The 14,198-nt window shown below is 40.7% G+C and overlaps 1 pseudogene; it reads left to right on the forward strand.

The window, feature by feature from the left end:
* The first annotated feature begins 8,727 nt into the window (after positions 1-8,727).
* On the forward strand, positions 8,728-9,663 carry LOC102813598 (annotated as a pseudogene).
* Positions 9,664-14,198: the final 4,535 nt, after the last annotated feature.

Raw genomic sequence — 14,198 nt, forward strand, 5'->3', positions numbered from 1 at the left:
GCCCAGGATCGGACATTGTTTCGTTCTGCTGTGCATGGGGTCACTATGAGTCGGTTCCGACTCGATGGCTCCTGACAACAACAACAAATTGAAATAAAAGAATCAAGACTATTCAGAGTGAGAAGACATCCACATGTGAAGAGTAATAAAAATGGAGAGTGTAAATAAAGGACTTGTGTACAGTTAGAGCTGGAACTAAAAGTTATGAAATCATAATTGACTGAAAGACAACCAAGGGAGTCAAATGTGAGATATCTAAAAATGTGGATTTAACCGAGATACGTGGATCACACGTAAATAGGATAATGTGATAGGTTTATTACAGGATGGTCACAGAACAATGGCAAGACAGGCTTTCCTAGTAACCTGTTAGTAAAATTGCATCCACAATCATGTCGATTTGGGGGTGTCCATTGTAAAGATTTATTGATAATGCTGGGCATCAAGACTCCTTGAGTATAAGCTATCACATCTTGCATGTATTTGACCATTGTGGAAAGGTCTTCTGGAAATAGACTGTGATATCCATTACCTGCCAGACCTCAGAGAAAAAGAATGTCTCCTTTAGTATAGTGGTTACAAGTCAGGCTGCTAACCTCAGGTCAGCAGTTCGAAACTACAGTTCTGCGGGAGAAAGATGAGGCTCTCATACACTACTACTTAGCTTATCTTTCCCATTAAAAACTGGACATGCTGAAGTCTCTTCCATCTAAAAACAATTCACCCTCAACCTCAAGTGCTTTTCTGGTTAAAACCCACCAAATTTCTTTAAGAACAGTCTACATTCCCTTCTCTGTTTGTTTTTTCTATTAACTCTTATCTACTGATTTTATGACTTATATCATCCCTTCTTTATTGACACGTTGTATAAAATCAATAATGACCTCCATTTTTTCAAATACAGTAAATATATTTTGCCTTTGTCTTGTTTGTTGTTGTTGTTATGTGCCCTGGAGTCGGTTCCGACTCATAGCGACCCTGCACAGGGTTTCCGAGGCTGTAAACCTTTACTGGAGCAGAACGTCTCATCTTTCTCCCGCGGAACCGCTGGCAGTTTCAAACTGCTGACCTTGAGGTTCACAGCCCGATTCGTAAGCACTACACTACCAGAGCTCCTTGTCTTGTTTAAGCTCAGTAGAATTGGCCTACAGTTGAATGTTTCCTCTACCTCCAAGTTCTCTTCTGTTGGTGCTGATGGTTATGCCTTTTAAGCCACTTTTAAAAGCGTTATTTTTTCTCACGAACTAACATTATTACCCAAAACTCCAATCTCAGTTCTATGCTCTCCTTCTATTATTCACTCTCCTTTGTAATCCTGTGTATTTACATAATACTTCAGCTATAATGTTTAAGCTGTGACTTCCAATCCAGGCTTCTCTCCCAAGTCCAAAACTCACATATCCAAGTATGTACTATTGTCATTGTTGCTGTTAAGTGCCCACTAAATAGCACTACTTGACTAATCCAAGGCACATGTCTCAAATTGAACTTTCCCGTTACTTCTTCTCAATTCTCGAATTTTCTTTCTCCATTGACATTAACTCTCAAGCCAGAAATCTGTGAGTCATCTCAGGCTCCATACTCCTCTTCCTCATCCAAAGCCTGTAATTTCAACAAGAAGACACGATGAGTACGTCACCTTGGCAGTGAGAGGTACCTCCCTCATAGTTTGGCATTATGGAATACCTTTTCCTATAAAGTTACCATTTGAAATTTCTAAAATGTAAATCTGATCATGGTACTTTTCTGCTTAAAACCCTGTGATGGCTCCTCAAATATTTCAGAATAAAGGTAAAAAACATCATTTAGCACACAAGGCCTTGGCTAAGCTATCTGTTACCAACTTTTCTAGCCTCATTTCCTGTCTTTCCCACACGTGCCCACTATGTATTAGCAATACTGAATGCACCTTCCTGAATGTGTTACACCGTTTTATGCCCAGACTGTCAGTCATACTCCTAGACTTTCTTTGCATGTCTGCTAAGCTAGCTGTTAACCTTTCCTTCAAGATTTAACTCAAGGATAAGCTCCTCCAGAAAGCTTTTCTTAACTTTTCTGCATCCCCAGTACCCTATGTATACTTTTTTTTTAATGGTTTATTGTGAATGATGTGATAGTTTACATGGGAGAATACTAGCTTTACATTCATCCTATAGTATATCATTTCATTGCCATGGTTACAATCCCCTCCATGTATCCTCAACCAACCAAGCCTGCCCCCTGGTCATCAGCACACAGCCCCTCTCCCTCTCTGGGTCTAGAATCCCCAGCTGCTCCATCTCTCCACGTCATTGTCTCTGCCTCCATCCCTGGCTGACTGTTTCTCTGGGTAGGGTCCTGAACTCCGCTCTTCTCCCTTGATGGTCCCAGGGACCTCCGCTCCTGGACTGCAAAGTCAATTACTCTCCTTCTTTTTGCTACAAAATGTCTACCTTTACATTTCCAACTCTCACAGTCAGTCCTGATAACAATTATTAACTTTTGGACCACAAGAAACCTATCCCCATCTCCTTTCATCAGCCCCACCAGGACAGATTGGTTAGTACTCAGTGGAGATTCTACCTTCCTCCTCACCCTCTGGATCTAGGCTCCCTCTTGAAAGCTTGTAAACCTGTCACTTCTTGCCTTTGTAGCCTCCCCCACCACCATTTTGGATAGCCAATGTCCAAGTTGCCCATCCCTGTGTACTCTGTATGGAGGGGGTGGAAATGATCCTTGCTGTAAAGATGTGTTCCCTCTTTTGAGCTACTGCATCATTAGGTGTAGGTCAAGTTCATCAAATTGTATCAGATCACTCTTTTTTCCCTCTTCTTTCTTCTTCTAGTTGAGCTCTGATCATCCAGCCATTGAAGCCAGGTCAAGTGGGTGTTATCTACAAGTGTGGGTGTTCTTATGCATATGTCCTCTCTTCTTATCAGCTGCATGCTTCACTCTCCACTCTAGTCCTCTGTGGCTATGTCACTGACTCTGGGCCCAGGAGTCCCCAGGTCTTGCCATACTGCTGGCCAACCAGGTCTCCACCCACGTTCACAGGAGTCTATTGAACATGATGGGACTTAGCTCGCAGCTTCATTGCTGTTTTCCCCCGACTTCCCCCTTTTCAGTGACCCCTATGTATACTTTTGTCATAGCAATTTATCATACTGATTTAAGAATATCAACTTACTTGTATGATTCTTCTATCAGCCTGGAAATCCCAAAGGCAGGGATTAATTGATAATCCATTATTTATCTCTGTATCCCCAGTGCCTAGCACCATATTCAGTACATGTTATTACTGCTAGTTGCCATCAAACCCAATAGAAAAAACACAATGCCATCAAGTCAAGTCTGCCTAATAGTGACCGTGTATAAGGTTTCTGAGACAGTGAATCTTCACAAGAGCAGACAGTCTCATCTTTTTCCCTCAGGGCAGCTGGTGGGTTTGAACCACCAACCTTTTAGTTAACAACCCAATGCCTACTTCACAGTGCCACCAGGGGTCCTTCATTGCCATTAAGTTAGTTCTAGTTCATGAGACTTTATGTATCATAGAAGAAAATGTTGCCCAGCCTGTGTCATCTCCGTGATCGTGTGAAGTCACTCTTGCGGCTATTGCATGCATTCACTGCATAAAGTCTTCCCTCATTTTTTGCTGACCATCCACCAACCATCATGTACTTTTCTAGCAAATAATCTTTTCTGATGACACATCCAAAGAAAGACGGAAATTTCTCCATCCTTGCTTCTAAGGAACATTTCTGATTGTATTTCTTCTAAGACTGATGTGTTTATCCTTCTGGCAGTCCACAGTACATTCAGCATTCAGTATATTGTTGTTATTGTTAAGTGCCATCAAGTCAGTGCTCACCCATAGAGACCCTGTATAGGGTTTCTGAGGAGCAGCTAGTGATCTTGAACCACCAACCTTGTGGTTCAAACTAACTTTGCAAGTTTGGACATTAACCTACAGAGCCACACCAGGACTCCAATTAGAAAATGTTATTAGGTGCCATCGAGTCAGTATCAACTCATAGCGACTTTATGCACAGCAGAAAGAAACACTGCCCGATCTTGGGCCAACCTCACTACTGTTGCCACGCTTGAGTCCATCGATGCTGTCACTTGGCCAATCCATCTCATTGGGGGTCTTCCTCTTTTTCTCTGACCCTTCACCTTACCAAACATGATATCCTTCTCCAGCGACTACTCCCTCCTGACAATATGTCCGAAGTATGAGAGACGAAGTTTGGCCATTTTGGCCTCCAAGGAGCACTTCTTCCAAAAAGGATCTATTGGTTCTTTTGGCAACCCTTGGCACTTTCAATATTCTCCTTCAACACCACAACTCAAAAGCATCAATTCCTCTACGGTCTTCCTTATTCACTGTCCAGCTTTCACATGCATATGAGGTTATTGAAAATACTATGGCTTGGGTCAAGTGCACCTTAGTCCTCAAGCTGACATCTTTGCTCTTCAACATTTTAAAAAGGTCTTGTGTACCAGATTTGCCTACTGAAATACATCGTTTGATTGCTTGGCTGCTGCTTCCGTGAGTGTTGACAGTTGATCCAAGAAGAATGAAGTCCTTGACAACTTCAATCTTTTCTCCATTGATAAGAATGTTGTTTATTGGTCCAGTGGTGAGGATTTTTGTTTTCTTTACATTGAGATATAATCCATACCGAAGGCTGTGCTCTTTGATCTTCATCAGTAAATGTTTTAAGTCCTCTTCACTTTCAGAAAGCAAGGTTGTATCATCTGCATATCACAGGTTGTTAATGAGTTTTCCTCCAATCCTAATGCCACGTTTTTCTTCATATAATCCAGATTCTCGGATTATTTGCTCAGTATACAGGTTGAATAAGTATGGTGAAAGAATACAACCCTGACACACGCCTTTCTTAATTTTAAACCATTCATTGTTCCCATGTTCTGTTCAAACGACTGCCTCTTGGTCCATGTACAGATTCCTCATGAGCACATTTAACTGTTCCAGAAGTGTTGTCCATAGCTTGTCATGATCCACACAATTGAAAGCCTTTGTGTAGTCAATAAAGCACAGGTAAACATCTTTCTGATATTCTCTGCTTTCAGCCAAGATCCACTGGACATCAGCAAAGGCTTGTTCCACGGCCTCTTCTGAATCCGGCTTGAACCTCTGGAAGTTCTCTATCAATGTATGCTTGCAGCCATTTCTGTATTTCCTTTAGTAAAACTTTACTCGCATGGGATATCAAAGAGCTTGTCCAATGATTTCCACATTCCATTGGGTCACCTCTCTAATAGAAGAGACTAAAAATGTGGGTCCACTATAATTTCTTTTTAATTCAAACCTCAAAGTTACATTTTATTTACAGGTTTCACTTCCATTTGTATATATATCTATGGGAAGTCATTGAGACTTCATAAGAATCCATATCTTTGGTTACCTTGGTATTATTTTATCATGAGTAAGTTAGACTCTACTCTGAACAACTGAAATTCTTCCTGACTAGAGGGAGAATTGTTCGGATAAGTAGACTGCATTATGTCACTGAGGATTCTGCCATTTGCCAAACTTCTCCTTTCTTACAAAGGCCGCGTCTGCCAACTGAGCCCTTGCCACCATGCCCCCAGGACTCTGACTTCTGCCACAGCTCCTTCTGCCTTGCCTCATCTTGCTCCAACATGCTGCTGTTTACAGCTGCTACTTTAATTGGACAACTGCTACTTTAATAAAATGAGCTGACAGTCTCTGAGAGCAAAAAGAAAAAGGTTTCTTACAAAAGCAAACCCATTGTTAAATCAAGGCTTTGCAGGTCAAAATTGCTTTTAACTTCTCTCAAATCCTCTTTTTGTGTCTGGAACAAATTTTAATAGTTGTGCTTCTGCTTTCTTCGCTACACACTTCACGCTGACCCCTCCCCCCCCCATGCATACTACACCTCCAAAATCAACACCTTCTTGCCAATGAATAGTCTGATTCAGACCTCTCCTTCTCAGTGGATGGGACAGAAGGTACACTCTGCTCCCTTCTGGCCTGTTTCTAGGCTGACTTGCTATGCCAGTGATGCTACAGACACCTTAGGATGAGGATGGGAAATTTCCCATTATTACGCAGTCAATAAGGCCTACAATAAAGGGACCCAAGATCATTTCTCTGTTCTAGTGCTTTCAACCTAGGTGAGCTTCACAAACCAACAGTGTCCACAAGCTGCATGTCCACATGGACAGAAATTCAGTCCAGTGACCCAATCATTTGAAATGTTCTACCTTATCATGTCTGCAGTACATTGGGTATAGCCTGCCTCCCTACACTTATTTATGTGTTACTAACTGGAACAAGGTGTCCTGGTGTGGCACTGTGGGTTAATGCGCCAGACTGCAAAGCCATTTGAGCTGCAAGGTCGGCGGTTCAAGCTCACCAGCTGCTCCTCAGAAACCCTATATGGGGTCACTACGGGTCTGAACCGACTAGACGGCACTTAACAACAAAAACTGGAACAAGGAGGAATCCTGGTGTGGTGCTGCAGGATAAGACGCTGGACTGCAAGGTCAGTTTGAACCACAAGGTCGGCAGTTCAAACTCACTAGCCACTCCTTGGAAACCCTATACAGGACCATTATGGGCCAGAACCGACTCGACTGCATTTAACAGCAACAACAACAACAACTGTAACAAGGACTCCTGTGGCACTATAATATACGCATGGGACTTCGAACCACATGATCAACTGTTCAAACTCACCAGCTGCTCCTGAGAACTCTATAAATCAGAATTGACTCCAGGGCAATTAACAACAACAACTGTAACAAAGGAGCCAGGGTGGCATAATGGGTGACACATTGGGCTCCTAACCAAAAGATCAACAGTTTGAATCCACTTTCTTATCTGGAGAAAGATGAGGCTTTCTGCTCCCACTGAGTTTTATAGCCTTGGAAACCCTATGCAGAGTTGCTATGAGTTGGAACCAACTTGAAGGCACACCACCACAGCCACCACTATTAAAGTCCTTGGGTGCTTAGTGGTGCAAACAGTTAAGCATTCAACTACTAACTGTTATGGTTCAAACTCATCAGAAGATAGGACTGATGATTGCTTCCAAAAAGGAAAACCCTATGGAGCCTATGTTGTTGTTGTTACATGCCTTCGAGTTGGTTCCGACTCATAGGGGCCTTGTATAGGGTTTCTGAGGAGTGACTAGTGGGTTTGAACCACCGACCTTGTGGTCAGCAGTCCTATGGCACCACACCAGGATCCCATGGAACCTATACAGCCACAGTGACCAAAAGTATCTGGTAACATTTCATGACAGACAAATAGATCAGTAGAACAGAACTGAGAACGCAGAAATAAATGCAGCCATCTACGGGCACATGATTTTTGACAAGAGGTCAAAGTCCATTCAATCTAGGAAGAAACCCTCTCTTTAACAAATGGTGCTGGCAAACCTGGGTAGCCATTTTCAGTAAAAGAAAACATAGTCTATACCTCACATCAGACACAAAAAAATAACTCAAAATGGATCAAAGACCAAAATGTTAAAATGAAAGCTATCAAGTTCTTGGAAGATAGCATAAGGACTATGAGGTCTATTTTTTTGCAAATCTAGATTAGTTTATCAAACACAACTACAGATGCATAAACAACAGAATATAAATTAGATAAGTGGTCCTCCTAACATTAAATACTATGCTCATCAAAAAAAACTTTATCAAAAGAATAAGAAGACAATTTACAGACTGGGGAAAAAAATCTTCGGGAACAACACATCCAATATGGGTCTAATTTCTAAAATACAGAAAATTTCAACAACTCAACAACAAAAAGCAAATTAGTTTAAAATGGGCATAGGATACACATAAGCAAACACATAAGAAGATGTTCACAATTATTATTCATTGTTGTGATTGTTCGAGTCTGTTGAGTTGGTTCCAACCATATACAATAGAAGAAAATATTGCTGAGGTCTGCGCTCTGCTCATAAGCGCTGCTATGCTCGAGCCCATTGCTACAGTCACTGTGTCAATCCATCTTGTTGAGAGTCTTCCTTTTTGTCTCTGACTTTACCAAGCATGACATGGCCATTGATAGTGAGTCCAAGTGAAATGAATTCCTTGACAAATTCAACCTTTTCTCCATCTATCATGATGTTGCTTCTTGGTTCACTTGTGAGGATTTTTATTTTCTTCATGTTCAGGTATAATTCATACTGAAGTCTGTAGAATTGTCTCTTCATCAGTAAGTGCTTCAAGTCCTCTTGGTTTTCAGCACTCAAGTCATTTGAATATCAAAGGTTGTTAGTGAACCTTTAATCCTGATGTATTCTTTGTCATATAATCCAGCTTCGCAGCATACATATTGAATAGGATAAGCACTGGACTGCTAACCAAATTCTCAGCGGTTCAAACCCAAGAGCCACTCCTCGGAAATCCTATGTGGGGTTACTATGAGTTGGAACTGATTCATCAGCACTTAACAACAACAGCAACAGATTGAAGGATTATGGTGAAACTATAGATACCATCTCACCCTCGCAAAATATCAATGATTTTTTTAAAAAAAAACTACAGAAATCAACAAATGCTGGTGAAGATGTGGGGAGATGGGAACCCTTAACCACTGCTGTTGGGACTGTAAAATGGTACCATCACTGTGAAAGAAGTGTTACGATGCTTCCTCAAAAAGCTCAAAATAGAAATACTTTATGACCTGTGGAAGCAATTTACGATCAAGTTTCATGGAGAAGAAGAACTTGACTATGGATGGTTTGCCAGGGAATAACTGTATCTCTTATCCCATGCTATGATCTTTTCCAGTATTCAGAAGCTGCCTATACATTGCAGACCAGTCCTGATTCTGTGGTGAATCTGGAACATTTATCCTCTTTCCACAGTGTTGGCTAGGTAACGGGGCGTCTGTGTTTCATGGACATTATACTAACAGTGGTTTCCCATTGTCTTTGTGTAAACAATTGCTTGGGAAGTCAATTACTTTAAAGGACATGGAGTTACTTGATCCAGACCTTCATAACAGTATTTAAGTGCAAATACTTGAGAATGCTGTGATAGGTGTTTGGATCATACCTCTGTGTTGAATGTCATGCATGTGGTAAAATTATTAAGCATGAACTAAAATGAACAGGCAAAAGTATCCCTACAGCTGAACAAAATTAAAATGTCAGGCTCTGTGTGAACTGGAGATTTTCATGAGGCATCAAGTTTCAATTCCAGGCTCTGTGGAAAGGACTCAATGAAGTAATCTCAAAACATCTGTGGAAATCATCGGATGAGAAGGAGTTAGAACTCATTATTTGTGGACGTGAGAAGATAAATGTTAATGCCTAGAAGGTAAATACCCAGTTAAAACACTGTACACCAGTTGTAATGTTGTAATGTTGTAAAATGGTTCTGGAATTCTGTGGCTTTTTTTTTTTTTTTTTTTATGTAGCACGATGAGCACGGCTACATCAGTTTATGACAGGATCGTATAGAGTTCGTCTGCTGGGATTCAAAGTTTTACAAGGTGCTACAGACCAATAACTCTTCAGAACACACCAGACTGATGCCTGTACCAACAACCTGCCAAAAGCCCACATTTGCTTCAAAAGCATTGACATTCTGCCCTATGAAAACTATGAAAAGATATATGAAAACCTGCTAACAGCCATCAAAGAAATATGTGGATTTGCTGTGGAATGACAACATCAAGGATGAATCTAGGATTCCATTTATGTCCCAAACCAAAAGACTCCTTTCAGCAAAGTTTCAGGGAATGCTGAAATACAGGAACCCCACCCACCCACCCACTTACTCCTTACAAACACACACACATTTTTGGTACACTAAGGGGAAAGACAATTTTTAAATTCCTCTTCAAGGAAATACTTTGCCATGAGGCAAAGTCAAAGTATTTCAACTTCTACTTATAATTAATTTATTGAGCCTAATGAATGCTAACTCTTCCTACATTTCCAGAGTTAGGCAGTATTGGACAGTAAAAGATTACTGCTTTTTTTTTTTAACTTTTTTATTGTGATTTGCATGAAGGTTTATAGAGAAGATCATTAGTTTTGCATTCAAGGAATCACACTTAGTTTCATTTCAATGACTACAATCCCCTCCATGTAACATCACTTATGCCACTTCCTCTATGTGGTTACTTCTATTCCACCAACCTTCCCAACCCTTCTGAACTTTGTCCTTAGACACATGCCACCCTTTCAATCCAGAATGGTTGATGATTCCATGGTGAGCATGCCTCATTAGTGTCGTTATCCCTCTGATATGCCTATCTACCACTTGGCTAAAAACTGAGCCATGAGGGGGAGGCCAGCACTAGAGCTGAGAGGTAACTGAGAACCATAGTCTTGGGTTCCTCCAGTCTCTTTCTAACCAATCAGCCCACTCTTTTCTTTAATTTTTAGTTTTGTTCCACATTTTCTCCCACTGTATGCAGGACTTTCTAATGTGATCCTTTTCAGAACAGTTGACAGTAGCTGGCAAGCACTATCCAGTTCTCTGGTCTCAGGGCCATGGAGACTGATATTCATGTATTCCATTAGTCCACTGGATTGTTATTGTTGTTAAGTGCCGTCAAGTCAGTTCCGACCCATAGCAACCCTGTACAGGGTTTCCAAGACTGTAAATCTTTACGGGAGCAGAATGCCTCATCTTTCTCCCGCGGAGCGGCTGGTAGTTTCAAACTTCTGGCCTTAAGGTTCGCAGCCCGATTCGTAACCACTACGCTACCAGAGCTCCTTAATCCACTGGACTAAGTGGTGCCAAATGTCTTCAAATATCATATGTCTTCTTTCCTCCCAACAGGCAAAAATCAATAGTTGCACCTTAGATGGCCACTCATAAGCTTTTAAGATACCAATAGCTACTCACAAAAGTAGGATTTAAGACATTGTTTTTGTGGACTATATCAATTGACCATGGATGGTGTCCTCTGAGACTGTGGTCCTGAAACACCTGGCCCAACAATGCATTCCCTCAAAATATTTGGTAATGTCTAAGAATTTTTGTCCACATTCATAGATGTTTATTGTTGTTGTTGTTGTTAAGTGCCTTCGAGTCGGTTCCGACCCATAGTGACCCTGTATAGGGTTTCCGAGGAGCAGCTGGTGGAGCTTGAACCGCCAACCTTGCAGTTCAAATGGCTTTGCAGTCGGACGCATTAACCCAATATCCTTTATATATTTGTAGGAAAACAGTCATTCACTATCCCATATCCATTCAGCTTGTGTATCTGTCAGTGTATCTGCCTGGAGAACACTGTTATTCCAGGGTTGAATGTGGTTGTTGTTGTTGTTGGGTGTCATCGAGTTGGTTCCGACTTACAGATCTTATGGCCATCCTGGCTTCTAAGGAGCATTCTGGCTGTACTTCTTCCAATACAGACTTGTTTGTTCTCTGGCAGCCCATGGAACTTTCAATATGCTTCTCCAACACCCTAATTCATATGCATCAATTCTTCTACAATCTTCCTTATTCATTATCCTACTTTCATATGCATATGAAGCTATTGCAAATACCATGCCTTGGGCACCTTAATCCTCATACTGACATCTTTGCTCTTGGACACCTTAAAGAGATCTTCTGCAGCAGATTTGGCTAATGTAATTCGTCATTAGATTTCTTGACTGCTACTTCAATGAGTGTTGATGGTGGAGCTTACAAAAATAAAGTATTTGACAACTTCAATCATTTCTCCATTTATCACAATGTTATTTATTGGTTCAGGGTTTTTGTTGTTGTTGTCTTTACACTGAGGCTACATTCATACTGAAGGCTGTGGTCTTTGATCTTCATCAGTAAATATTTTAAGTTCTCTTCACATTCAACAAGAAAGCTGTATCATCTGCGTAACTCAGGTTGTTAGTGATTCTTCTTCCAATCCTGATGCAATGTTCTTCTTCACATAATCCAGCTACTCGGATTATTATCTCAGCATATACATTGAATGAGTATGGGGAAAGCATACAACCCTAGTGCACACCTTTCCTGATTTGTGTCTATTCGGTGTCCCCTTGTTCTGTTTGAATAACTACCACTTGTTGTCCCCTTGTTCTGTTGAAACAACATATCCCATCTTATTGTCGAGATCATCTCAAGAACAGATTTCAGGCATTAGACACTAATGACTGAAGGCCAGAAGAATTGTGGGATGACATCAAGAACATAATACACAAAGAAAGCAAAAGGTCATTAAGAAGACTAGATACTACAAGAACAAGCAAGTTGTTCATCAGGGAGCCATCAAGGCAAGCAATCAAGTCCTTTCAGGACAAACCCTCATCCAAGACTAAAACTCAATGGGAATTCATGAGCAGGTATGTAAGCTTGCTGGTGACCACATTAGTCAACTGGTGAGTGGAAGAGGGAGAAAGGCAGCAATGAAGATATGGGCTGAGTTCAACCACATTCCATAGACTCCCGTTGACTGCAGATGAGAGAGAGAAGAGGAAGGGCTGGTTGGTCCGAAGTGTGGTGAGACCTGGGGACTCCTGAGTCCATAAACAAGGAAATAGACATGGAGGGCTAGAGCTGAGAGTAAAGCATCCAGCTGATATGAAGTGAGGGGAGATGCACAAAAACTCCCAAACATGTAGATAGTACTCATTCAGCCTATCCTCGATATCTTGATAATCAGAACTTGACTAGAGGAAGATTAAAAAAAAAATTCTTTTATAAAGAAAACAAATGTAAAGTGCTACAATTTGATTAACTTGACCTATACTTATATGGAGGTAGTTGCTCAAAATATCAACTGAGAAGGAATGAGTCGTCACATCAATGATCAAGCCTACCACGTCTGTATAGAGGGTTGATAGGGACAGGCAACTTAGACATTGGCTACCTAGAGTAGCCAGGGGGGTGGGGTGGGGTGGAGGGATATAAAGGCATGAAGTGACTTGCTTGAATGTTTTCAAGAAAGACTTTTGTTTCAGAGTGCAAGGGGGAAGGTAGAATCCCCACTTAATAGTTTTCATGGCAATGAGGATAAGATTCTTATAATTCAGTAGTGAGTAATTGTTATCATGACTAATTGTGACTGTCACAACTGTAATAGAAGCTTTGTAACAAAAACAAGGAAGTAGTTAATCCTACAGTCCGGGAAACACAGGGCCCAAAGACCATCAAGGGAGAAGAGCACAAGCAGAGTGAGGGACCCTATCCAGAGAAGCAGCGACACCAGAGATGGAGGCAGAGATGAGGACATGGAGAGAAGGAGCAGCTGAGGACTCTGAACTCATGGAAAGAGAGGGACAGGGTACTGGCAGCTAGGAGACAGGCTTGCAGAATGTGTCCTTTGGTTGTTTAAATGATTATATATTCCTGAGTATTTTTGTGTACATCCAAATTTAAAAAAAAAAAAAAAAGAAGAAGAAGGAATAGAAGCAAATACTGTTGAACGATGATGAATGGAGGAGATTGTAATCATTGCAATGAAATGATGAGTGTAAAACTGATGTTCTCTCATATAAGCTATCACTCAATTCACAATAGTAACTAAATTTTTTTTTAAAAAAGATAAGAAAGAAGGAAAATACCAAAATGAATGTCAGAAGAGACTCTGAAACTTGCTTTCCAGCATAGAGATGATAAAGCAAATGGAAGAAATAAGGAAGCTAAAGAGCTAAAAAGACCATTTCAATGGGAAGCTTGAGAAGACAAAGTTAAGTGTTAAATGAAGTGTGCAAAGCCCTGGAGTTAGAAAACCAAAAGAGAAGAACACACTCAGCATTTCTCAAGCTGCAAGAACTGAAGAAAAAATTCAAATCCCTACTTGAATTATTGAAGAATTCCATGGGCAAAATATTGAATGATGCAAGAAGCATCAAAAGAAGATGGAAGTTATACACAGTCATTGTACAAAAAGGAAACAGTCGATGTTCCACTATTTCAAGACATAGCATATGATTAGGTACCGATGGCAGAGAAGAATGAAACTGAATGAAACAAGACCCATATATCACACCATATACAAAAACAAACTCAGCACAGATTAAAGCCCTAGAACTACAAATATCATCAAGTAAAATTTCGGATAAACTCAGAAGCTCTGATACATGGCATACACTATCAAACATTAAAAAAAAAAAAAACAATAGGAGTAAAAATAGATAACTAGGAATTGATGGAATAAAAATTGAAATCTTTCAAGAAAGTGAGGCAGCACAAGAGGCACTCACTCATCTCTGCCAAGAAATTTGGAAGACAACTATCTG

Source organism: Chrysochloris asiatica, unplaced genomic scaffold, assembly GCF_000296735.1.
Source record: "Chrysochloris asiatica unplaced genomic scaffold, ChrAsi1.0 scaffold00183, whole genome shotgun sequence".
Lineage (NCBI taxonomy): Eukaryota > Metazoa > Chordata > Mammalia > Afrosoricida > Chrysochloridae > Chrysochloris > Chrysochloris asiatica.